Below are 27064 nucleotides of genomic sequence, written 5' to 3'. Positions count from 1 at the left end.
TGACAGATGGTTGGGAGGGAGGGAGGAAGATGGTGGACTAAATATATAGATGATAGAGCAATAGATGGTAGATATAGACTGATGATGGGTGGATGGATGGATGGATGGTTTGGTGGATGATGGATAGGTGGATGGGTGGGTGGTAGATGGATGAATAGATGGATGGGTGGGTTGGTGGATATATGGATGGGTGGGTTAATGGATGGATAGATGGATGAATGGGTAGATGGATGGATGGATGGGTGGGTGGATGGATGGATGGATGGATGGGTGGGTGGATGGATGGGTGGATGGATGAATAGATGTATGGGTAGATGGATGAATAGATGGATGGGTGGATGGATGAATAGATGGATGTGTGGGTTGATGGATGGATAGATGGATGAATGGGTAGATGGATGGGTGGATGGATGGATGGGTGGATGGATGGATAGATGGATGAATGGGTAGTTGGGTGGATGGATGGATGGGTGTATGGGTGGGTGGGTAGATGGATGGATAGATAGATGGGTGGATAGATGGATACATGGATAGATATAGATGACATGTGATACTTATTTCATGGCTTATTCACTAAGCTTGGTAAACACTGTTCTCCCTCCCCAGCCTTCACCTCTCTGCCTACCCCTCTGGGGGTCCACAGCTCCATTCTACTCGGGTTTCACTTTCTTGCTCCAGCTCCTTCCAGTTCAGCTCCAGTGGTGCATCGTCCTGGGTAGCATAGCTTTTGTCTGAACACTTTTGAAAAGAAAAAAAAGTATTGTTTGAATCCTTAGCATGTTTTAGACAGATACTGTGTACAGTTTTCAACTGTAATGGTCTTAATTTTTTCTTCCCTCCCTCTCTTTCTCTCCCTCCCTCCCTTATTTTTCTTTACCTTCTTCCACCTCATGAAGAATTCTGTCCTAAGCACGGACTTTACGACTTCTATAGCTTGAGGACCAGCACCAATAATTGGTTCTTTAGTATCTCATGCCAAGTGGTGTCAGTCATAGACAAGTTTTTCAATGTTGGCAACAGAAATTTCCACAGATAGAAAAGCTATCTGCCGGTGGTGGCGCATGCCTTTAATCCCAGCACTCAGGAGGCAGAGGCAGGCAGATTGTTAAGTTCCAGGACAGCCAGGGCTACACAGAGAAACCCTGTCTTGAAAGACCGAAGGGAAAAAGAAAAGGACTCATTTTCCCTAGAGTGTGAGCATTTGGGATGATGCTTTGAATACAGTGGAAGCATAAGAAAATCTTTGAGAATTGTGAAAATCTTGAGAATATTTTATGAACTAACCCCCCACTCCTTTACCCTGGGCCTTCATGAAGGGTTTATTTTCTCTTAAGCACACTGGCATTTTACTACTTTAGTCTTTCAGGTCTTCTTCCGAATTGGTCCTTGTTTTGACAAATGGATGTATTAGATTAATCTATTAGGCAAGAAAACACGAAAGGTTAGACACCTTTTGTTTTGAGAACCTCTCACACCGACCTTGTAATGCCGTTCCCTTCAGTCATTCAAAAAGATGCACCCCAGCGCACACTCCCACGATGCTTGGTGTGGTGCATGCCTGTGTGGTGCACTTGCCATGAATACACATCTGGAGCCCACAGTAGGGCATCATGTGCCTTCCTCTGAGGCTGTCCACCGTTTTACTTTGAGACAGGATCTCTTACCTCTAGCGAGCTACACTGTCTGGCCAGCAAGCTCTCTAGATCTTTCTGTCTCCCTATACTCTGGAGTCACAGGAAAGTACACTCCAGGGTGGGTTTGGTTTTGGTTTAATGTGGTCGCTTAGTTTTTGAACTCAAACTGTTGTCCTTGCAGAGCAAGCTGTCTTGTCCACCGAGCTAACCCCCGTAGGCCTCAGAATGTGTCGGGTCACCTGTCTTGCTAGATGTTTATCATTGACTTTGTAGAAAGTCGCTCTCATGGTGTTGGATGCCAGCTTTGTGTATGGAGGGCATAGACCCATGAGCTCAGAGTGGAGTAAGAGAGCTGGAAGGCAAAGCAGTCTCCTCCATCCACATCACTTTCCTCTGCTGTAAGCCTTCCTCCATCACCTCCTCAGAGCCAGGATTTCTGAGATGGGGCACTATGGTTTTACATGATGCTGGGACTCCCCCCCCCCCCCCCAGGGTATCATGCATGTTAAGCCAGCACGAGCATGGCCTACACCCCTCCCCTCCCCATTAACTGCTTTAGTACTTGAGACATCTCCCCCTAATTGGAGTATAGTCTTTGTACTGGTGATCTGTGCAGTGCTTTCTTCAGCCGTGTTGACAATCTGGACTTGCAGCCATTGGTCGCTGTAACCCAGATCCACTGGCATGACAGACTCTTTCCGTCCCTTGCGTCTTCTTAATTTTCCCTGCCATTCTGTCCTGTCTCAATCGTATACATGTCCTGGAGGCACTGGTTAACTAATCAGAATTGTTTGCATTCCTGATATTGTCAATAGTCCTTGGCCCAGAAGCATGCTTTCCTGTCTCATCCCATTGTCTAACCCTGGGCTTCTCACCCTTCCTAACACTGTGACCCTTTAACGCAGATTCCCATGCTGTGACAACCCCCAGCCATAAAAAAACATCTCATTGCTATTTCATAGCTGTCATTTTGCTACTGTTGTGAGTTGTAAATAAATATCTGTGCTTTCTTTTTCTTTTTTTCTTTCTTTCTTTTTTTTTTTTTTTTTTTTTTTTTTTTTTTTCCGAGACAGGGTTTCTCTGTGTAGCCCTGGTTGTCCTGAAACTCACTCTGTAAACCAGGCTGGCCTCGAACTCAGAAATCCACCTGCCTCTGCCTCCCAAGTGCTGGGATTAAAGGTGTGCGCCACCACTGCCCGGCATCTGTGCTTTCTAATGGTCTTAGGTGACCTCTGGTAAAGGGTCACAGATCCCCAAAGGGCCCATGACTCACAGATTGAGAACTGCTGGTCTAAGAGAAGAGTGTGGTGCTTCAGATGCAGATGTTGTTGCCTGAAGGGAGGTAGAAAACTGATAAATCTTTCATTATTTAAGGAAGAGTTGTTTAAAACATTCTGCGGCTGGTTCCTTGGATCAAGGATGGTGTTTTATTTGCCCTTGGGTCTCTGGTCCTCTCTTGTAAATACAGCAGCAAATACAAGCATAGTGGTAAATAGGAATCATGAGCAGCTGGTGTGTTTACAAAGTTAAGTAAGGATGCCTTCGGTCCCTGTTCTTCTCTGTAAGCCCTGTACCCAGGCCGTGAGTCTTTTCTGATACTTTTGGTAGTGAGTCTAATCTCTAAAGGTTGAGCCATCTCTCCAGCCCAAGCTGTGTCTGTTGTCTGTGAAGAGGCTGGACTCACCAGCCTGCAATTATTTTTATTATGTGGGATAAAAACAAGAGGAAAAAAAAACCGGGCGGGATTAAAAGAAGCTGTTATTTCTCTGGTGTCAGGATGGGCTTTTAAGATACATCACTGAAAGATGTCATTCTGAATTCTTTACTACTTCATTCTCGGCAGTAGAAACATATAAAATCCAAGTCATTAAGGAAATTATTTCAGCCCGTGAGATTTAAGAATACCCTCATCGGTCCTTGTACATGTGTACACCGGCTCACCCACCTCACTCCCATCTCTGCTCCACATGTGTTCCCATGGTTACATGGTGGAGCTTCAGGGCCCTTGGGGTGAGGTATGTCTTTTGTCATTTTTCTTTCATGTCTAGGTTAAATTTAATTCTCCCAAGTTACTATAGATAAACTTGAGGATGTCTACACTTTATTTCTGACAGCTGTTAGGAAGTAAAGAAAAATATCCAAAGCTTTAATCGTTGGTTTAAAAACAGGAAAACAAGTTTCAACATATCTTGATGTTTTCTTTCATTCTGTGGTTGGTGCCTGTGGAAGCCAGTTATGCTGGAGACACCTCAAAAATATCTTTCAGAATAGCTGCTTCGATAACTATAACAGTGTTCTGTATTGCCTGTAGGATTAACTTTTAAGCCGAAGAAGCACTGTATGGTTCTTTCTGCTCTGTGCTCAAATGTGTGTGGCCTACCTTGTGTTTAGGGGAGAAAATCACATCAGCACTCTGTGTCTCCACCAGTAGAGGTCACTGTGTCCCCGTAGAAGGCTGCCATGGTGCCTTAGAGCCAATTATCACAGCTATTTCTGAGGGCTTAACCCTCCCACTCCATACACAGTCACCCTTAAATGCAGCCCCCTTCCTGCAAATAAAGCTCTGTGGAATCTTTGACATCTCCCCATAATAGACATGGGCAAGTCAGCTGATCTCACTCGCATGTGTGCTGAGTTGCGAGTGGCCGCTTGCTTCCTTGCAGTGTGTTCAGTCTCTGAGGTATCTACTGGGCGAGTCCCTTCCTCTCAGGTTCTCTGCGTTTGCTGATATGAATGTTATGGAACAAAGCACAATTCTGTTGTGAATACAATCCCTTAACAGGCACGCCATGTAAGTCTTGAGGTAGCCTGGGTGGTCTTGGTAAGAGGAGCACAGTGGAAGCGACAAGCCTGGGAGTTAGCACTCGCTACCACAGGCAGTGGGGCAGAACACAATCCCAGGTCCTTCCATTGCCACCATTCTCACCTGGATGACAATTGACATCCAGTCTGCCCGTGTGCATTCTGCTGCCCTTGTGGTTACCCTCTCTGTGCATTGGTTTGAAAGCACCAGCCTCCTGGTGCGGCCACCAAGGCAGCACCCGGAAAATCTGAAGAGCAGCACCCTGGGATGCAGGGAACACCCGTCACCTTTCTAAGTAAACTCCAAGCAGAGCAGGGCATAATAATGCTTACAGCCTGGGGATCAAAAGAGCTTATTTTGTGTTCTCTCTAATTAACCCATCGTTTTTTGCTTTGTTTTGTTTTGTTTTTTTCTGGTTCCATATCAAGGAACAAGATAGGTTATATGACCATTAATTACTTAAGTTTTCTTTTTCCTTTTTTTTCTTTGAAGTTGATCCTGTGCTTATTCAGTGAGCTTCCCTCTGCTGGTCCAATATTCTCTTCTGGAGTAATCACCTGCAGCTACCCTTCTTAGTGAGTTGTGCCAATGTGTTACTATTTATTTATTCTGTGTTCAAGGGTGGTGGTTTACAGTGGAAGACATGAGACCTTTGTTTTATATATAAGATGTCATGGTAATATTTCAATATACTGGTGAATTTTTCATGTTAGAAATCTGTCTTGTCAATTATAAGGAATTGGTGTTCAACTCAAGAATTCATAACAACGATGGTTCCATTTATCTAGAACAGAAATCTGGCTGCCAACATCTCTGTGATTAAAAGTTCCCAGATACCAATTCTGGGTGAGGGAACCCAATGTGTGACACAGGAGTATTTTAGAACTTTTTTTTTTTTTTTGAAAAATATCTTAATTACATGTATTCATGTGAGGGCTCATACACACCAAAACGTACATCTGGAGTTAGAGGGCAACCTAGAGGAGTCAGGTTCTTTGTGTTATGTGGATCCCAAATATAACTCATGTTGTCAGGCTTGGTGGCAAGTTTTCTTACCTGCTAAGCCATCTTTTGTAGTCTATATTTGGTCCTGAAGATTGGGACTGGTTGTAAATTTTTAAAATTACTTTTGAAGTCCATGTGCTGATTTGTCGATAGTCATTGCCTTAAAGTAGGTAGGTGAGGTAGACCAGTTGTCCTGAGGCATGTCACACCCAATTCACTACAGTCTGTTGTTGGGTGCATGAGTTGGAGGGTTTCTTTAGGGATGGAACAGATTCCTTAGAGGAGACAGAAGTCCACAAACTGCAGTACCTCCTCCATTAACTAGAGAGCCTGGTATTTCTAAGACAAGTTGTTAAAAAATTGTGTCCATTAGCTGTTCCCTGAGAGACTGTATTAACAGTTGAGTTTCAGAGAGCTGGGCCAAGTCCATTGACTCAGATGGCCCAGGGGCTGGGGGACAGCAAGGACTTTACTGGAATATGTTACTATCTCAGAAGTTACAAGGACAAGGGGTGGAGAAGTGTTGGGCAAAATGAATAATTGACTTTCAGTGTCCTCTGCGTTCTATAAGTTTAGTATATAAGACTACTTTAGATGAAATACTAGTTTCTAGCTTACTTTAATTTTTCAGCATGATGTTGTATTGAGGTGTGTTTGATCAATAGGTCTTTTGCAGAAACTCAGGGAGTTGCCTCGAGTAATATTTAGATATGTTTCAGTAATTCTGAAATTGGTATTTGTGATTTTTTTAATATTGAGATTATTGAAATTTTATTTCTAAAACTTCAATCTCACAGTGCTTTTATTAGATATTAATGGAAATATTTAAAGGAAGAAATTATTTCTTAAATTTGCTATCATTTTTTTCCTGGTATATGGAAGTTCTAGCTTAAAATGTATCTTACTAATTTACTAAACTTTCAGCTTGATTACGGCTTGAGATTATTTTCCCAACACTTAGTTCATTCATTCAGTCATTCATTTCAATAGATACGTAAGAACCAGACACATGTGGAAATAAAACAGATCCTTGCTCTTAAGCAGTTTCTGGGCAGTTCCGAGGCGATCCTGAAGCCAGACACTGACTGGGCTCGACCGTCTATTCTGGGATGAAGCAGCTTCAGGGACATCCAGGACTTACCAGCCATGGCAAAGACTGACTTGGGAAAAGAGGAGGACACAAAGGGTCTTGTGGCTTGCCAGAGGTCAGGTACATCTGCAGTATCACGTGAAGGACTCACAGTTAAGTGGGTGAAGCCCAAGGCACAGGCATGCTCTCTTCCTTACCAGTAAAAGTCAAGTGACACGGGAGTCATAATCAAGGTGGCATCTGTGGTGGGTCCCAGACCTCCCCTCTCCTCCCTCCTTGCCTTTCCCTCACCCCCAGGCTTGATGAGGAGGGCCATGTGCTAGGTCAGAAGAAAGCATCATTGTTTCACCTTACCTTTTTGTGTTTCATACTCAGACATTACACCTGCACGTCTCTTCTACATGTGAAATTCTGACTACAATATTTCTCAAACTTTGGTCATTTAAATATTTGTTAGATATTAATTATGCACAACAATGGGTTTCATTATGACCTTTTCATACATGTTCATCAAATTCACCTGTTACCCTCTTTTGTCCCGTAACACTCCCCACCCCCCACCCCCCACCCCCCACCCCCCGCTAATGTCCTTCCTTTTCCCAGCTAACTTTCCCACTGCTTTCATGTCTTCTGTTCCACAAGCCCTGTCCCATTTGTGAATGAGTTCTGTCAGGGTTGTTTAAAAGACCTAGGTAAGGGAAAAGCAATCTACCTTTAGAGCCGAGCTCACTGCCCCTGGTGGAATAGCTGGTCAGCGCTCAGCACCTATGCGCAGCTAGCTCTCCAGAATGTAAGAAAGCATCTGAAATGTGGAAAGCACTGAACTCTCTGGATCTGTTGTTGGCATTGCTAGATTTTGAGAAGAAAGAGGATTAAAGGTAGTAGACTCCAGGAGAACCAGGCCACAGTCACAGTGGGCATTCATTCTTAAGCACCTTACAAAGCAGAGGGCAACAGGATTGAACAGGAGGGTAATCTCAGTGAAAGCACACGTTCCCAACATCTGTTCCAGATGTGGGTAGGATGCATGTCACGAAAGGCCAGGCCTCTGCCATCTTGTATTCATTGTTGAAAACCAGGAGCATGGAGACACAAAGCCATTCATGCAGTAACCCAGCAGCAAGAACAAAGCACCTACTTGAAAGTTTACTTGAGAGGTAGAAGCTGCTACGTGTCTCCATAGAGTGGAACAAGGAGGCAGCTTTGTGTATAGACAAAAGCCATTACTGTCCTCAAAGACCTGGCACTAGTAAGCAAGTCACTGGGATGTGGCTGAGTTGAAATGGTTCTTCCTGAGCCAGAGTAGCCTTGAGTTTGATGCCTGATGCAGTTATGCCTGTGCCTAGCAGGCAGGTTTCAGCCACAGGCACTAACAGTCTCCATGGGTCCCTGGCAATCCTTCAGTGGAACAGAGTTTGTCTTGCTGATGGGACCCATAGAGAAGCAGGCTGTGAAGCTAAGGCTCGAGCCAAATACTGTCTGAGATTCTTGGATGAATTCATCTTGAGACTCAGCAACTTTGTGTGTTATAGCTGAAATTAGAGCCCTCAAGAGAGTAAGAACTCTCGCTAACTCAGAGAGGAGAGGAGACAGGGACAGGCTTGCTTGCTGCGCTCTGTGTGGTGATGCAGAGTGAAGCTTTGCAAAGACTCTTGGTGTGGGAAGCTGCTGGGCTCGGAAATGGGAGGAGGGGCGGGGGACTGAGGTCAGCCACAGCTGTGAGATGGCAGTGCCGCCCTGCACGCACCCTCCCCCCAAAAGTGGAGTGAAGACGCCAGCCATTTAGAGCAAGTACCTGCTAAAAGCACAGAATAAAAGCTCCTTGGGAAAGTAAGGAAAGTTTAGCTTATGTGAAGGTGCGGTGCTAGTTTCCCTGCTGACACTTGGCACACACCTACAGTTCAGCATTTGGAATGCTGACGTAGGGAGATTGCCTCAAGTTGAAGGCCAGCCTGGGCTACATCGTGAGATGCATGCACATATGCACAGTCTCAAGAATAATAGCAAAAAGTCAGTTTCCACTCAAGTACTTTTGGGTGAAGTACTCAGAAAGAGTCTTACAGATGGTATTGCCAGGTTTCTAAAAACAACAAGCAGACACCCTGTTCAACTCAAATTCCAGGTAAAATGCGCTTTAATGTAAGAATGATTGAAATTCATACTTAACTAGGCAGCCTCTGTTTCATTTTACATTCCTCATTGGAAACCTAGAGTCAGGGCGAGTGTATTTTTGTTTGCATGTGTGCATGCGTGCCTGAGTGTTTTGTATGTGTGCACAAGCACATGGGGGCCAAAAGAGATGCTGGGTATATCCCTTAGTGATTCTCCACCTTATGGAAGGAAGAGGCCAGATGTCTTCAGCTGAGCTAGTCTGTCCGACCAGCTTGCTCTGGGACTCCCCCATTTCTGCTTCAAGCCAGAGACTACAGAGTAGCCTCCTGTCATCTGGATGGGTTCTGGGAGTTTGAACTCTACTTCCCATGCTTGCTTGGCAAGTGATGTGCTTTTTACCTTTTGACTTTATGTGCATAGGTGTTTTGCTTGCATGTGTATCACCTGCGTGAAGTCCCCTCAGGATCCAGAGGAGGCTGTTGGATCCCCTGGAACTGGAGTTGCAGGTGGTTGTGAGCAGCCATGTAGGTGCTGGGAATCGAACCCAGGTCCTCTACAAGAACAGCCTCTACCCTTGACCACTGAGCCACCCTTCCAGTCCCCTGAGTTGTGTTTATTAGTGTTACTAAAAAATAATAGTGTTCATTGCTATGTACTGAGTCTCTACTGTGCTAGGTTCTTTATAGCTTGCTTCCTTTTCATCTCTACCCTGTGAGAACGGGTGTGAGAATGCGCCTCACAGATGAGCTCAGAGGGCATCGCCTAGGTGACACAGCTAGCTTGAGCAGAGTCTGGCTGAGGGTCCCCATTCTAATACCGTGCTGTGTTCCTAACCTCCATTCTACCGGATATGGATCAAAGTGGCTTGTACTTGACACCATGACAGAATTTACTAAATTGTCCTAGCTCCTTTAAATCTTTTAAAAATTATGATTTTGTATTTTAAGGGTTTGTTTTGCCTGCATGCATGTCTGTGCATCAAGTGTGTGCAGTGCCTGCAGAGACCCAAGGAAGGTATTGGAACCCCTGGAACTGGCTCCAGGGAGTCCTGAGCAGCCATGTGGCTATTGATAAGGGAACCCAGGTCTTCTACAAGAGCAATTAGTGCTCTGAACCATGGAGTCAGTTCTCTATTCTATGAATTTATCTTATTCTGTTTTATCATCAGGGATAGGAATTTTTCTTCATAGTCACTAACTGTAAGTTTGTATGCCTGTCAGGTGTTTTTTTGTTTGTTTTGTTTTATTTTACCTGCAAGTGGGCTTGCTTTGTTTGCAGTTTTAAAATATCTACTATTTGTGTGTGTGTGTGTGTGTGTGTGTCCGTCCTTGTATGTAGGGCATAGGCATGTCATGAGGCACCTGTTGGGATTGGTTCCCTGCTTCATTCTTGTGGAGGCAGGGTCTCTCAGTGTTTCTACTGCTTTTCACACTGTAGATGTGCTGGCCAGGAGCTGTCTCGTCTCCACCTCCCATCTTGCTTTAGTAGAGCTGGAACTGCAAGTGAGCACACAAGCGCTCACACCGGGTCTTTTTATAATAGCGATTCAAGGAGTTAAACTCAGGGCATCAGGTTTGTGTGAAAAGAGCTACCTCCAGTGAGCCACCTCCCCTGTCTGTAGACAGACACTTTATCTTGCTAATTAAAACACTGTACACTTCAATCCCTTCTGAGGCACATGGGTCCCTCCCCAACTTTCTTGTATACCTCAGCCTAAGATGTGTGGATTCATGTTAACAGCCTAGGGAAAGATGCAGAACCCTACCTGCATCTGGACTCTGTATTCATCTGCTGATCACATATATATTTAAGAATGGCAATCCTTCACTTTTGCCAGGTTCCTTGTGACAGGGACTTGGGAAGGGTGGCAGTGTGATGGTCTCACTCAAGATCAGTGAAGTCTGACAAACCTGTGGAGTGTGACACTTTGTTCCTCTCGAAGGATGGCCACTGGGTTCCTTCAGAGTAGGACATTTTTCATTTTATTTTCCCTAGGGCTGGGAGCTAAGGGAGTGGCTTAGTTTAGTTATTGAGATTTTAGTGAGGAAATATGAAGCCTCACCTGTACTCAGGCTGACCTTGGCGTGCAGGCTCACTTCTCTCCAGATGACATAGCTCAGCCAGCATCTCACCTCCCCAGAGCCCCATGCCCTCTGTGTCCTAAGGAACAAGGCCTCGTCTCTGCCATCCTGCACCTTCCTTTGAGCTGCACTTGAGAGCTATGTGTGACAGTTGGGGAAGTGCTTCCAAAATCTGGCATTTGGGTTTCAGTAGCCAATTTAAATATAAACCACATCTTTTAAAATTTTCAGTGGATGACATTTGCACTCAGTGTCTTTTAAATGAGGAATCAGGCAAATGAAAGGTGGCAGGGGCCTGTCTTTGCTATGTCTTTGGTAACATTTTGATGACCGAGTTCAAGATTCAAGAACACTCTAACACTGGTATAAGTTCAAAGTGTAACCAGAAATAGCTACACATGTGTGTGTTAGTTAGAGTTTCATTACTGTGAAGAGACACCACGACCACGTCAACTCTTAGAAAGGAAAGCATTTAATAGAGCCTGGCTTACAGTTCGGAGGTCTGGTCCATTGTCATCATGGGAGGAAGCATATGGAATGTAGGCAGACATGGTGTTGGAGAAGCAGCTGAGAGTTCTACACCCAGGTTGGCAGGCATGACACTGGACTTGGCTTGAGCTTCTGAAACCCCACCCCCTGCAGTGACACACTTCTCCTGACTAGGCCATACCTACTTCAACAAGAACTCTCCATGAGCTCCTGGGGACCATTTTCTTTCTCTCCCCCCCCCCCAAACACTTTATTTATCAGTATTTGTATATACATACATACTTATACATGTATACATATATACATACATATATGAACAATAATTAAATAAGATATATTTGAAAAGTATTGGGGGTTGGGAAGAGTGGGAGGAAGGAGAGAAAGAAAAAGTTATGTAAATACAGTACTCACATGAAATTCTCAAAAAGGAATCCATTTTTTAAAAAATGTTCAACAGATTAACTTGCATTTTACAATATGAAAATAAATATGACCTATAATTATGTTGAAGGACATTTTAACTCACTACAAACTTTGAAATTTAAAAAGAAATCAATAAAAATTATCTTACCCAGCATACTAACAAAAACCACAATAACATTTTATAATTCAAAGTATTTCTGAGAACAAGAAAATGGATTGTCAGAAGCTAAGTCAGCAGAGCCAGGGGGACACTGTGTTATTTCTTTTCTTTTCATTTCTTTTTTTTTCTTTTTTTATTATTATCAAATCATAATTTTTACTTTTTATCACAGGGGTTATAAACACAAAAATGAAGGATGTGGGGAAGGAGCATAGATGTTCAGGGGGAGTACAGATATCTTTCAGAACAGGGTATCAGCTGGGTGAAGGTTCAGGGGTCAGGTCACTATGACTCTGCCTATGCTTCACTTGTCCTTATCTAAGTTGGTACTATCTGCCAAAATATCTAATTTTAGGAACCCAAGGAGTGTGGCTGTTGCTTCGCTTTGTGGCGCTGGTGAACATTTAGTATGGTTCCCTTTTCTCCCTCCACACCAACTGTTTTTCCAAACTGTGTTCTGCTTAATTGTCTTCTTCATTTGGAAACACTGACATTCTCCCCACATAATTAAGAAAGTTAATTTCTGTTGTTGGATGAAAACAGTAGCAAGTCTGTTTTACCTGAAACTCGGAGCGGAGGTCGTTTGATAGGACCATGGCTTCCGACTGGAAGGCAACATCTGCCACACCACTGTATTAAGGATTCCGGAAACTATGCCATTCCCTCAGCCCATGCAACCAGGCCTGTAGCAGAGAGTTCCTCACAGGACTGTTGGTGGCACGAGATAGTGCATATCAAATACTAGCACAGTGTTAGGAGAACTGGTGACAGCTGTCTCATTTAGGCATTGTTCTGAAGGGCATGTGTGTGTGAACATAACCTCCCCTCTAGGCGCTTCCACAGTATGATCCTATGGCTGTCCACAGCCCTTGTCCCAGGCACTAACTGGTCCTAACTTGAGAGAGTCAAGCATCACAGTGTTTGTCTGTTGACAAGTCTTCTGTCTCCAGAGGCAGAGCCCTAAATGATCCAGGAGAGATGAATTGGGTGATAGGGAAATGCTTATTTACTTTATCTACTGAAGGAAAGGACTTGGTTCTGCTTCAGAAAAGGAAGTATATACCATAGCTAGTTTTCTTGACAAGGTCACTTTGACCTTTTTCTTACTAGTCCGTAACAGTCTTATACCTACTCAGATCTTTACAAGAGAGCTAGACACAGTATTTAAGTAGATATGCCGTTTTTCAGTTCTCCAGCCTGTGGGTGTAGGTGTTGTATACCCTTCTGTGGAACAAGCGGAGAGCATTGTGTGTGTGTGTGTGCAGGTCTTGAGGATTCTGGAAGAACAGAAATGGAAGTGAGTCCATTGTATCCTGACTTCTTTCCAATGTTCGGTGTCTAACATAAGGGAGTCAAGTGTTAGCTTCCTCCCTCCCTCTCTTCCTAGTGGAGCAAGTGAGGCATGTGGCAGGGGCAGGCAACAGAGGGAGTATCAGGGAAGGGCTAACATCTCTCCTCCACATGAATTGGGTATGGAGGGCCTCAGAACAGTAGTTCAGAGATTCTAAGCATGCCACGGTAATACAACTAAAACTAAGTGATAGTCCCCAGGTGGAGGTGTGTGTAGGGGTTTTGAATTCCCCAGACAAGGTCAGAGAAGGAGAAGCCCTACATGAAGGGAGTCTTTTATTATGTGCAGAAGGCTATCCAGATGATGGTAGACTTTGACCTTCATTAGCGGTTTTCCCACAGGGCAGAGGGTATGAATGTGTTTAGTAGTAGTGCAGCGTTAGCTGCAGAGGAAAGAGCCATTCAGAGGAGGAGCCAAGGCGGGCAACTTCTTGCCATTCTGCCTGCGTCCCTACTAACAGCATTTATTGTGAGTCCTCATGCCAAGGTAGCACCACATCATCTTCCTCTCTCTGCCAACAGCCAGAGGCCGTGAGGGAGCTTTCTTCTGTATCAGATACCATGTCACATTTTGGGTTCAAAGGTAGGATGGAGCACAAAGAGCATTGAAAGTTGGGTGTATCCGTTACTTTCCCCGTTGCTGTAAGTCCATCATGGCAGGGAACTCATGGTGGCAGGAGCTTGAGGCAGTTGGTTACATCAAATCAGGACCAGAGATGGTGCAATCCGTTGTTAAGGCTGACCTAGTCATGATAGATAGAAGCTGGTCTCCTAGGCTACTATCACGTTGACAATATTAACTGTCAGGCTGGTTGTCAAGCCTTAGGTCACTAGTACACTTGAGCTTATTTCTCAGGTACTGAATGCTTTAACATCTCACAAAAAATGGGAAGAGAAAAGAAACCTGTTTTGCAGATTGCCGTATCATGTGGGCTATAGCAGTCAGTCCCTACCACCTCTGTGCGGGCTCCCCAAGTTGTGGGTCTTACCAGTGTTGTCAACGAATGGCCGATGTTCTCTCCTCTCATCAGAAGAGTGTTTTTGGCAGCAGAATTCAAGAGCATGCTACCAGGGCAGCCTGAGGTCGTTGTAGAGTAGTCTTCCTTTGGCAGACGACAGGTCCATTACATCAACCATGTGGCTCAAGCATTAAAATGTAGACATTAGTCCTCATCAAGTCACTAAAACCCACACGCCTCCAAACCTCAGGCTTAAAAGGAGGTGAAAAAGGATGTGATGTCTATTCTGTCCCCATGACGACTGATCCCCAACTTCAACACAGGCAAACCCCACAGAAATCCTCATGGTTGCAGACCGCCCGAGTCCTGCTCTGCACAGCAAGAGTTTCATAGCTCAGAGCCGTGAACATCAGACCACTGGCAGTCCTAGAGAGCAATGACCAGTCCTCTGTCTCTGCCTTCCATCCACTGTTACCATAGCTCTGTGCTAACATGTGGTGCCCTGTGTGAGGCACGTCAGAAAGCCAGGCCTGTGAGCCTTAGTTTCTCTGTTTCACTCCTCCTGTAACGTTCCAATAATACCAGGTTCTCGAATACCTACATATTGCCTAACTCGCTGCTGGGTTTTGCCTTTCTCCCAAGGAAGCTGAGAGAGCTGCCTGCCAGCCTTCCCACAGTGTGTTAGTTGCAGTGCGCTGAGTGGCCTGTGCAGGATGCTCTCTGGTTTTGTAGCTGTCAGGTGGTTGAATGCTGCTTGACTCACGTGTCTGCAGAGCTTACAGGTGATGACTTAGGATGTGATGGAAGGCTTAAGTATCAGACTTTGAACCGCCTTTTGCAGTTTCAAGTGAAATCAATACCTGACTGTAAATTTTTGGGATTTTTATTCATTGTTTGACTCTGAAGAGTGAGCATGTATTGGCCGTCAGTTCAGCTTCGGCCTCATTCAGTTACTTGTCCACTGAACAAGTAGTCTAGTGACCTGACACTTCCATGTGCTAGAGAAATAGATGACATTGGTTGACAGATATCAGGGTGGCATAGACACTGTAGGCACCTGGGTACCACCATAGTCTTCTAAGAGCATCCTGTCCAGAAGCTTAACCGGGAAGGATGCTCTCAGTAGACTGTAGACATTTGAAGACTGTAGGGAAGGGATTGCACAGGGGCCTGGCTGTGAGGGGAGGGAGGAAGCTAAACAGACCTCCTGAGGAGGGGATGTTGAACATTTATAGGTGGAAGACAAGGGACTGCAGATTGGAGAAGGGAGTGTCAAATACATTGTGTTAGTGGTTTTAAATGTCTTCTAAAATATTCTTATTGATGGTGGTGGTGGTTGGTGGTATGTGCATGTATATGCATGAGCACATGTGATGGTCAGATCACAGCTTTGCATTTCTGCTCAAGTTCTGGGGACCAGACTCAGGCCTCCAAGCCTGTTCAGCAGGCACCTTCGACTAGCTGTCGCTCCAACCTGGCTTTAAATATCTTAATGACGTTATCCATTAGGCTATGCAAGATTAAAAGGGTTTTACCCCTTGATGGTTCTGGAGTCGGACTCCTCTTTAGAAAGGCAAACAGAACATCTTTAAGACACGTTACTTATTAACCCTGGACACGGAAGAGTCACAAAAGGCAGAAATAATGACGGTGTTTTACATAACTGAAGCTCAGAAAATTTGGCTCTCCTTCTACAAATCTTGAAATAAATGTTTTCTGGAACATTAATTGGAAGACAGCTTGCTAGCACCAAGCTGGCAGTCTGTGATGGGAACTCAAAACTGCTAACAGATGCAGCCTCCAGATTTTTAAAATGTGGAATTTTTCAGCCAGCTGCCAAGCTATTGATCTCTATAACTTTCTAAAGTACGAAATTTACATTTAAATCTACTGCACAGAAACCATTCCTGTTTGTGTGATATCCCAAAGACTGATTTCCAGGAAACTTACCTTGACTACAATTAAGCTTGACTAGAATTTATCGACTGGGTAGTTTATCCAGAAACCATGCAGCTCAAATGCAGGGTTTTAAAAATAGAGCTTCAGTATTTGTCCAGACTCTTACTGCATGACTGCAGGTGTGAAGGGGAATCTTAGCATCCCTATATGGATGTTCCACGTTCCCTTAAAACCACATTTCCAGCACGTGTGTGGCATTTGTTCGGCGTGTGTACCTAGTAGATATCATTATAGTAATTAGGAAACTTTCCGAATCGGCAAGTTAGTTAAGTGATACATTTTCCAAGGCACAGGAGCCCAGGTCTCCCACAGCTCTACAGGCGTTTAGCACGGTTGCTCCCGGGAGGAGTTGAATAGGTGGGGCCTTCCTCTCCTCAATCCGGGATGCATTGGCCAGTCCATTCAAAACCCATGACTTATTCAAAATGGGAGTCATCGCCGGCTCTGTGTTCTGGGTGGTGAGGAGGCCAGTTGGTACTACGGATGAAGATTATATCCATGCCTGGCCTCTCCTCCAGACACAACATGTCCAACACAGGCCGCCCTGCTAAGTACCTCTCTGCTGTTTACTTAACAAAATTTCAACCAACAGGCATCTCCATTCTGTAAATCTCTGTAACTTTTCATAACGCTTTTTCTAACTGCCGGAGTACTCTTTCTCCATCTCATTGTGGGTACAGAAGCTGGCCCGAGGCTGTGTGTGAGCTGATAGCCTAGTTCTAAGCCATGTAGGAATGCACAATGTAGGAAATTGTAGGCTGAGGGTGGACAAAGTTAAACCACCTAAAATCCCAAATCCGAACAGTTTTCTTTCCTGCAACTACAGAATTCTGTTTGCCTGACACAAAACTAGACAGTAGGAAGGTGTTTGCAAGAAGAGCAGACAGAGCTCTCGGGAGCTGGAGTCTCCAGAGCCAGGCCTTCAATCTTTCTGGTTTTGCCTCCTGGCAGCTGCCCCTCCTCTGAGTCTCTGGGAAAAAAATGTCAGCAGTCCAGGATGCTGAGAGGAAAGGCAGAAGAAGGAGTAAGATGGTAGCTTGTTGCTATGATGCTGTGTCTGGCTCTGCCTCTTCCTGGCAATGTTTCTGGGCTCAGAGATAAATGTAGAGGACAGAGTTTTCCTAGAGAGAGGCAGACACACTGGTGATAAGGTCAGTAGATTAACCCTGTTAGTGAAGATCCGTGACTCATAATGGAATAGGAAGGGCAGCATACGCTCTCTAGGGGCTAAGTATGACATGAGCAGGAGAGCGGTCACAGTCCAAGATGGATGTCAGAGAGTCACACAGAGAGAGCTGCAGAGCTGAGCAGACAGCAGGCTTGAGATGAGGAGTCTGTACAGAGGGATGTTCTAGTGTGAGTTGGGACACAGGGGAGGAGGGCAGAGGCACAGGTGTCTGGAGTCTTGGGCTAGACAGGGGGCTTCAGTGTGAGTCCGAAAGAGGTGGAACTCTTTCAACGGAAAGAAGGCGAAGGTGCTGAGATGGGCTTTGTGCTCAGCACTGTCTCAGTCTTGAAAAATGACAGAAACTTCTAGATCAGCCCGTGGTTCTCTTCATATCCGGAACAGGCAAACAGGAGAGGATTTTAATGTTTGACCTTTGAGCAGAGGGAAAGCTTCCTAGAAGGCTGAGCCAAAGAGTATGTCATCATTTCTGAAAAGATGCCCAAAAGAGTTTATTGAACGATTGGTATGGTGGGCATGGTGCCATGCATCTGTAACCCCAGCCCAAGGGCAGCAGAGGCAGAAGGATCTCGAATTCAAGGCCAACCTTGGATACCCTGTAAGATGCTGTCTCAGACAAGATAAAGAACTACTCCAGAGTTGGGGAGATAGCTCAGTCAGTAAAGTGCTTCTTGTGTAGGCTTGAGGACTTCAGTCCAAGCCTGAGAACCCATGAGAAAAAGAGTCAAGTGCCATGGCAAACATTTTATTTTATTTCATTTTATTTTTGGGGGGGTTTTTGGTTTTTTTTGGGTTTTTTTGAGACAGGGTTTCTCTGTGTAGCCCTTTGCTGTCCTGGAACTCACTCTGTAGACCAGGCTGGCCTCGAACTCAGAAATCCGCCTGCCTCTGCCTCCCAAGTGCTGGGATTAAAGGCGTGCGCCACCACTGCCTGGCAATGGCATATATTTTAATCCATGCTGGGGAAGCAGAGACAAGCCGATCTCCAGAGCTCCCTAGCCCAGCAAAGTCAGTGAGCCAGATAGGAAAGCCTGTCTCAAAACACAAGGGAGATGGTACCTGAGCAGTGACAACCAAAGTCGACTTTTGGCCTCCAACCACACTCACACACATAGACCAATAAGTCAATAAATAAACGATTGATTCACCAAATGTAAAAGTGGTCCCAGTGGAACCGTTGCTGGGTTACTAAGAACAGATTCCTTGCAGGAAGACAATTCTGCTTTTGAAAGGCTATTTCACCATACTGTTAATAAGGAAAGAGAAAGTCTTAGTTTGTGGCAGTGATCAGGGGAGGCCTGGAGGGCAGGGATGTGACCAGGCTGTCCCACTCCACCTACTCAATAATGGACCAGTGTCAGCCCGAGGTAGAGGGCACTTCAGGCAGCTCTCAGTCCTGATCTCAGAGATGCCTGGCCTGGTCATTGCCTTAGAGTGTGCAGTCCTTCGAAGCCATGGCCTGCCTGGGTTAGAGGGAGGAAGCCAAGCCCAAGGAGACAGGACCACAGGCTTGGCTGCCCTGAGGCATTGGGATAGGCCAAAGGCGTACCATCTCTCCCTTCCACCTTGAGCCCTCAGGACATTCTGAAGGCTCCAGCGGAGTTCTGACCTCAGATCTGTCCTGTGTGACCTGTTTATCATTTATTTGAGGGAGAAAGTAGGTATCAGGCTGTAAATTAGACCAAGGGTGATGTACAGTTGGAGAGAGAGCTCTGTTTGTCAGGCTGGGCCAGTCAGGGAGGGACTTGATGGAGATACTCCCCCCTCCCCCCCAGGCTAGGAGGCCTGATTTGCATATCTCCTCTACTGGCAACAGGAAATGTGCTGAATTGGGCAGAATGAACTGGGGTTTGTTCGTTCGTTTTGTTTGTTTTCAAGTAGGCAGGATAGGCGACTGGCTCTATTTAAGATTTTAAGTTTTAAACATAAAACTTTGTTATAAACATAAAAGCCCTTCCATCCACCTTTAGGTAGCAAGCCGAAGGCACCAGTCACTAAGATAAACAATGCTGAAGTTACTGGCGTTCATATGTCCAGGACCAGTGACCACGTTTGTTCTTGTCCCTTTGAATGGGGGCTAGAGGGAGCTCTGGGAGCCGTGGGAACCATGGGAACTTGGTCTCCAGGTACCTGTTGTCCCTGTGAGACAGGCTGCACTGGTCAGCATGTACCCTCTCTTTCTTTCCCAAAGATGGAGTTGCCATGGGAGAGGAGGGGCCTCTCCTTAGCCCACATTCTCTAAAGCACCCCTTCCCTGCTCAGCCCTTCAGTCCTGCCTGGTCTCAGTCATCTGTCTTCCTCTAGCTCACAGTGGTTGTGTACAGAGGAAAGAAGGGCACTGTTTGTGTCTGAGGAATCAGTAACAAGAGAGAAATACCCTGGAGTCACCCCCATTTCTGCAGGGGCCAGCTTGCCGTATAAATAAATGAATACACCCTGTAACGCCAGCTCACTGTCCTTGGGGTGCCCACCCCTCTACCCCTGGGTAGAGTGGGAGAGAAATCATAGGCCCTCTAGCGGACTGTAAGCTTAAGCAAGCAATCATTTTTAGCCTAAGTATATCCCATGCAATATCTGATGCGAACAGTGATTAACCATGAATTTCTAGCCGGGCGGTGGTGGCGCACGCCTTTAATCCCAGCACTTGGGATGCAGAGGCAGGTGGATTTCTGAGTTCGAGGCCAGCCTGGTCTACAGAGTTGAGTTCCAGGACAGCCAAGGCTAACAGAGAAACCCTGTCTCGAAAAACCAAAAAAAAAAAAAAAAAAAAAGAATTTCTAGTTGGTGAATGGTGACTGGACTTAGGTTATGAGTTTGAACATTGTCCGCAGCATTCTTAAAATGAAACTTTCCATCAGCCCTGTCCCTGGCATAAAGTACTGCTGATTGGATCCAAGTCTCATCCAGAACTCCTCTCAGACTGATGGGTCCACCTCTTAGGTCCTCTTTCTTCTGCAGTCAAGGAAGCACACCCAGTACCAGAAGGTCTGCCACAGAGTCCTTTCCGAGATATTCCGTGACATAGACGTGCAGTGTAGACTTTACTGTTGTTGCTGAACTCAACAAATGGCTGGAGACCCCTCCCAGCTATGGGCTAACTTGAGGGCAGATTCATCCTGAGGTTGGACATGCATAGCCTAGAATCTAAAACGGGAAAAGAGGAGGGAGTGGGCAAGTGGGTTTCTTTTTCTTGAAATATGAGATGTTTTATCGGGAAGAGGGAAAAAAAAATCCAAAAGGGACCTTTGTGAAGACAGTTGGCTGGGCTAAAACCGCCTGGTTACTGGGAAAACACCCTGATTTGTGTGTATTGTGAGTAGTGGCTTTGTAGCAGTTACAGTGTAACAAGATAAGGGCAACGTGAACTCCACTAGTGAAAGCCAATTGAAAGTACAACCGTGTAGATGAGCAGTGGGCAGGTGTCTCCTAGGTTGACAGTCACTGCTGGGTTGTCTGATTGTTTCTTAATTATAAAAATCGCCCATGTCGATGAAGAAGTGCCAGAGATGCTAGAAGCCTGCAGCACAGTTGGAATAAGCCAGAAATAGAGAATAACTCACAGGGATAATTACTATATGATCACTTTGAAATAGGGGTGAAGATTTGATTATTGTTTTTTTAAAAAGACTCAACATATATACAGCCAAAGCCAAACCCTTATCTCAGATTCCCTTCCTCTTCTTCGAATATGAAACAAGCCAGTAGACCTAGTGTTTATGTGCATCCTTTGGTTCACACAAGCACCAGCTGTCTATAGAAGTGATCCTTAAAGAAGTGTCTGTGTTAGGTATAATACAAACCAAACTACCGCTCCTCCTGTCCCTCTGTAGCTATGTTCGTTACTGCTAGGGATGGGACACTTCTCCCCTGAACCCCTGTTACCACACAGATTGTGGGCTCATTCCCCAAACCATCCTGTTAGGCATCCTAGGAAGAATTCCGAAGAGCGAGCTCCGTAAACGGGGATAAATCTAGCTTATCACCATTCCAAAAGTTTTGACACCTTTTTTTTTTTTTTTTTTTTTTTTTTTTTTTGAGGTGGGGGTTGGGGTGCAACTAGAACCACTTGGGCTGATTTCCTCAGCTGAGCCTCTCTGGCAGCTCAGGCCAGCAGTTACTCACGGGTGCCAAGGAGCCCTCTGTTGGTTCAAGCTCATGCTACATCCTGGCAGAATATAATTCCCTCCCACTCAATCTGCAGTTTGAAGACTCGGCCCATCTGTGATTTATCACCCCGAGAGAGAGTCCCTTGGGGGGGATGAACAGCTCCTTTTTTGAAATGTCACAGAAAAGTTTAGCTCCACCTGCTGCCCACAGTATAAACCAGGAGACAAGAAATCCACAGGCCTGTGTGGTCCTGGGCTCGGGTTCAGTGATGGCCACCGAAGGTGTGGAGAAGGGCTGCAACCAAGTGCCCGCCCGTTGCAGTCTGGATCCAGCTCACACAAGACAGTTCGGGTCTCCTCTCTGCCCTTCCTCCCTGCTGGCTTAACAAGCAGGTTTAATAAAGGCTCACAAATCCCTCTGTTATTTAAGGAAAAGGGGCCGATGTTTAAAAGGAACATCAGAAGAACAGGGAACATTTTCTTTGAAATTACCAGAGAAGACCCAGGGACTTCGGATGATGGTTTGGTGCCAAGTGCCTGGAGGGGGAAATAACGGTTTCTTTTGAAGACATAAAAAGGAAGATTGAGTTTTATTCCGTTGTAAATTCATAAACTGGCTGTATCTTGAAACATAACCTTCTGGCCCTATAAAACTCTTTAACAAAGAGTTTACAATCAGGTTGTCCTGAGACCTGCTGGAATTTTATTTTTCTCCTCTGACCTGTCTCCAAGCCAAGGCACTTAAACCGAGAACACCCCACCCTGTCCTGAATTATGATCCATCTTTGCCTGCCCCATAGCCCTCTCTCATGACAGTGCTGGGTAAGGGGTCAGCCTTCCACGGAGTCCCAAGGGTCAGCTTCTCAATCGAGTTCGGATGCATTTACCACTTAAGTCTTGAGCTTGCTATGGCTATTTTCTCAGTGTACATGGCACCCTGCAAAGGGAAGGGAAAGCCTAAAGAGGAAGAGAACCCATCTGGTGACATTTTTCTAACCTCTTTGATCTCATTTATGGGTGGATCAAACCTCCCGGCAGGCAATACACATTGTGACTTCAGCAAGGGGCTTCCTCCCCAGGGAGACTTTGTCACACACACACACACACACACACACACACACACACACACACACCCACCCTGCTGAGTCTTATACTCCCACAGGGATCCAGTCCCACACACTAAAGAAAAGACAGCAAGCACCTTGAATGAAAGACATCAGGCCCATCTGAGAAAATGCCCCTGTGGGTTCACAAGAAACGGAGGCTTCCCGTGGATCCCTGGAATTTCCTGAACGTGGACAGGTGTGAGTGTGGAAGCCAAAGTCAACTAGGGGTCATTCCTCAGGCCACTGGCCTTTTTTGTTGTTGAGACATGGTGCTGTCTTTGCCCAGAACTCACCAAGTAGACCAGGCTGGCTGGCCAGAGAGCACCATAGACCCACATATCCTCACCATGTCCTCAGCTCTGACATTACAGGCATCTGCCACTACACCCAGCTCTTCTGACGTAGGTTCAAGTAACCCGGAAGTAGATTGCACTTACAGTGGATCTCAGTTTGAACAGATTCATGGTGCTGATCTTTCTGATATGCTCAGAATCCAGTAGACTATATAATGTCGGACCAAAGGCTTTCACAATTCTACCTTGGAAGCTGTGGAGCAAGAGGGTACAAGTTGTCCTTGGGGCCTAGGCATGCCCACCTTCTACCCAAGCTGTTCAGCACACATCTAACTCCTTGAACTCTCCCAGCTTTAAAGCCAGGCTCTAAATGCAAACTTATGCTCGGGTACCACGTGGGTACCATGCATCACTGCCTGTGACATTTATGGCCACAGCTCCTGTAAGATGCCTCGTGGTGTATAATCATGTATTATTTCGCCAGGGCACAAATGAGGACAGTGTTGACGACAGGGCGGGTGGGTGGCAGTATACCTACCGCGCAGCTGGCTGAGTCAACCCTCTTAACTGCCATTGCAGTGCATCCCCCTCATGACCGCCATCACCCAGACCATCCACGCAGCCTTTCCTTATTCCCTGTTGCTTGTCTATTTTAGTGGGAGACCTATGCTATCATATAGTGATTTGCCGTTTGAGATCTGCTAGTATCCAAGATGTGCTCCTCCTGCAAGTCTGAAGTCTTTTGAGATATGTTTAGGGCCCTGGACAGCTGGGTGGAATGCAGGTGTCCTGCCTGAGGGGGATTACCAGAGGCGTGTTCTAGAAGGTTCTATGCTACGTCAGCTCCACGAGAGGGGAGTCTTCATGGGAGACCTGTGCAGCACACATCAACTCCCACAAATACTGCAAAGAAATTCACTTCCTTATCCCCAATCCTGGCCAAGGCTTCTGAAGGATTTGATTCTGGAAACTACCCATTTTTAAAAAGTCATTTTCCCTTCTAATCTGTGCTTTTTAGTTTGCTGGGAGCAAATTCCCTGAGAGTGTACTGTGTTATAGAAAGGGAAGATCTATTAGTGATTCATTCAGCTGGACTAGATCCGGAGTTCTTTGTGAGCCTGTTAAAATCTATTTTAAATTTTTAAAATCTAATTTAAATTTTAATTAAATTTTATTTATTTATTGATACTGTGTGTGTGTGTGTGTAATATACATATATATGAATGTGAGTGCACACCTGCCATACATATTGTGTGGAGACCAGAGGACAGCTTGCAGGCAGGAGCCACTTCATACCTTTCACCATCTGGGATCCCAGGTATTGAACTTAGATCTGCAGGCTTGTCGGCAGGCACCTTGATCCACTGAGCCATCTCACCAGCCTGTTAAGCTATTTGCAAAAAAACCAGCCTGTGTCAGGTTTCGCTGGCATCAGGGTTACACTGACAAACCACACAGGCACTGTAGCTGTGAGGGGTGCCACAGATGGCCGGTGCCTTTGGAGAGTCCTTTCTGCTTTGTGTTTTTAAGTAGCTATGATCCTGACTGTTGGATTTGCTAGCTCTGTGTTGTGCTCATTCTAAGATGTGGACTCCAGATCCTGACAGTAAGTCTGGGAACACAAGGATGAGATCCACCATCCAGTCAGGCAGGGAAGGACTTACTAGTCGGCCTCTCTAAACACAACAGCAGATGCTTAAAGAGATTTTTTTCTCTTAAATTTTACTCACCTACCTTCCTACTGGCACTTTGAAAATAGCCTGTTCCCTCTTTTGGGTAAGGAGAAAAAGCACATGCATGCAGAAAAGAGATCTGATACAGAGATAAGCCTATAGGAGGTGCAGCCTGGTTGGAGGAGCCTGTTGTCTGTAGGTGCCCAACCTGAGTCCCCCAGATTCGCTGGTACCCAGAGATGGGGTTTCATAGAGCTGTGGGTGGCTGTTCTGGTCTTGACTATCCCCAAGGTCACTTTTCCTCTGGTCATTTAAGGAAAGTGAGTGGCTTGTCGTTCCCTGGACTAAGATGTCAATTCACTGTCACTAATTCAGTTTGCAAATTAGTTTCTGCAGCCATTAAAAAGCAATCACATCTGTGCCTGTGACTGGCTGTGCTGGCTCTGCCGCTAAGCCATGGCGACAGCTGGGGAAGCAGATGGAGTTTGCTTCTTGAAGACTGGATATAGGAAACTCTGAAGCCTGAGAGAATGGATAACTGTTCACTTTTCAAAAGGCTTCTTTTCCTTGAGGGGGAGGGGATTAGCAGTAGGATTTTGAAAACTGCTGGCTCCTTCCGGTACACTAAAGACTTCATTACCGCCCTGCTTTTCAGAGTATCCATTATATGTAAGAATGATGTGCCTACAACACTATGCCTTTTAAAGTTAACTTTTAATATCGCTAGAATTTTTTTTTTTAATTGAGCCATTCATTTATTTCAGTCTGGCTTGGCATAGAAGGGTACATCCCACTTAAATGATTATGTGAACCCATGTTTGGAAAGAGAGTCCTGCCATGCAACCCCCTGTACAATGACTTCGATCTGCTGTTGGAACCCCAAGTCAAGTGGCAGGAGATGTCATCCAGTGTCAGTGTTTCCCAGGCATGGACAAGGTTCTGGGTTCAATCCCCAGTGCCAAGGGTGGTAGGGGGTGTTGGAAGGAAGGGAGGCAAAGGTGAACTTTGTAACCTGTGTCTATCAAGCTTCGCTAGGTCACGTGCATTAATACTTAGCTTCAGCTCCTGGCCTTGCTCAGCACACAGGCTGATTCTGCTCCCTATGAATCAGAGGCCACAGTCTCAAGCAATAGTGAGCAGGTAGACTTTAGTCTTCCTGGGCGACTAGTGTTACCTCACCAGCACTGAGCCCTGCATTGGTCATTATTGAGTGTCAAGTGAGTCCCAAGAACCAAAGACGTCCAGTTCTTGTGGGTTAAAATGATTCCTGACGCGTCTGTGCTGATTTGACTTCCTCCTCTTCCTCTTCCTCTTCCTCTTCCTCTTCTTCTTCTTCTTTTGCTTTTATACAATTTTTTTAATGTTAACCAAAGGCTTTATAAGTTTGATAGTGTTCAATATCAATCAGACGTGTAACCCAATACTCAACCTAGATATATCAACTGTCTTTGACTGGCAGAGACATGTGAACATCCACCTCCATGTCCCCTCCCCCCTTCTCTTTCTCATCACCTAGATCCTCCTCTCTTTCTCCTCCTCTCTGTACTCCCCCCTTCCTCTCCTTACTCCTCCCACCTTAGCTCCTCCTACATATCACCCTTCCTGTTAAAATAAAACTTTTCTCTCAAAAATACCATTAGAGCATAACTATACCAATTTGTGTCAGTAAGGTACAAGATAGACCTAATACCCAGACCATCATTTTGTTGACTAACCAGAACCTCTGTCATCTCTCCTAACTAAGAGACTTAGTTCTGAACCTGGCTTTTTTTCTTGGCTTTAGAATGAATGTCAGCTGAAAACCATCCTCTCAAATTTTTTCTCTCAAAGTAAATAGCCAGGATTGGCTATGAGACTATAAGTTTTCAACCCTGTCAGAAATCCAGAATGACTGAGTTAACTGAAATTGTGGGAAGCACAAAGCATGGCTTCTAAAACTTAGCCAATTTATAGAGACCGCTGAACACCTGGACACTCCCTCTACTACAGAACGTTGGAGCATCTGATCTTCAGCCTTCTGACCCAGGATCATCTGACAGACCTAGTGATGCAGAATTATTAAGGGCTGATTACTCTGTCTTGGCAGATAAAATCAGTCGACTATTCTGCAAGTGTGTCCTTTTCTGGACAGTAATTTGTCTGTAGATGGAAAGAGGCAATTCTTGCCTAGTGGATGTCTCACCACATTTGGAATAACTCCAAAGATGCTCAATTTCTTCTTAGAATCCAAGACGGGAAGCTGTCAGAAGCAGACAGGTCTCTAATCAAAATGAACATTAATACAGAAATGTTTGTAACGTCAATTCTGTGGACTTCTGATGTTTTGAAAACCAACTATCCATGTAAGGTAATCTGGACTGTTGTCTGTTAACTCCTCTCAGTTATTTCTAAATAAAATATAGAAAACACCCTAACAATAAACTCAAAGCCATGAATTTGCTATAGGCCCTTGACTCACAGTCTAACCATCTCAAATCAGTTTAAAAAAAGTTAAAGAAGGACTGGGTCTAAGCCTTGTATTCCTAAATGTGTTATACAGGCACAGTGCCTATGAGAGTAACAATATTCATCTCACTTTTATATCAATAAGAATCTCATACCAATGAAAACCTTAAATTTGAAATCAATGTACATT

The 27064-nt window shown here is 45.2% G+C and overlaps 2 protein-coding genes across 4 annotated transcripts in view; both read left to right on the top strand.

The window, feature by feature from the left end:
• Positions 1-27064, top strand: part of Scaf8 (SR-related CTD associated factor 8) — a 137415-nt gene that overhangs the window by 103460 nt on the left and 6891 nt on the right. The window lies entirely within an intron of this gene.
• LOC143440096 (uncharacterized) overlaps positions 4928-27064 on the top strand; it is a 95894-nt gene continuing 73757 nt past the window's right edge. For all 3 annotated transcript variants that reach the window (XM_076926732.1, XM_076926728.1, XM_076926730.1), the window contains exon 1: positions 4928-5012. The gene's annotated coding sequence lies outside the window, so the exon portion shown is untranslated. The remainder of the gene's footprint in view (positions 5013-27064) is intronic.

The sequence above is a fragment of the Arvicanthis niloticus genome, chromosome 28, assembly GCF_011762505.2.
Source record: "Arvicanthis niloticus isolate mArvNil1 chromosome 28, mArvNil1.pat.X, whole genome shotgun sequence".
NCBI lineage: Eukaryota > Metazoa > Chordata > Mammalia > Rodentia > Muridae > Arvicanthis > Arvicanthis niloticus.
Note: the sequence above shows the minus strand (reverse complement) of the source record. Positions and strands in the feature narration are given on the sequence as shown.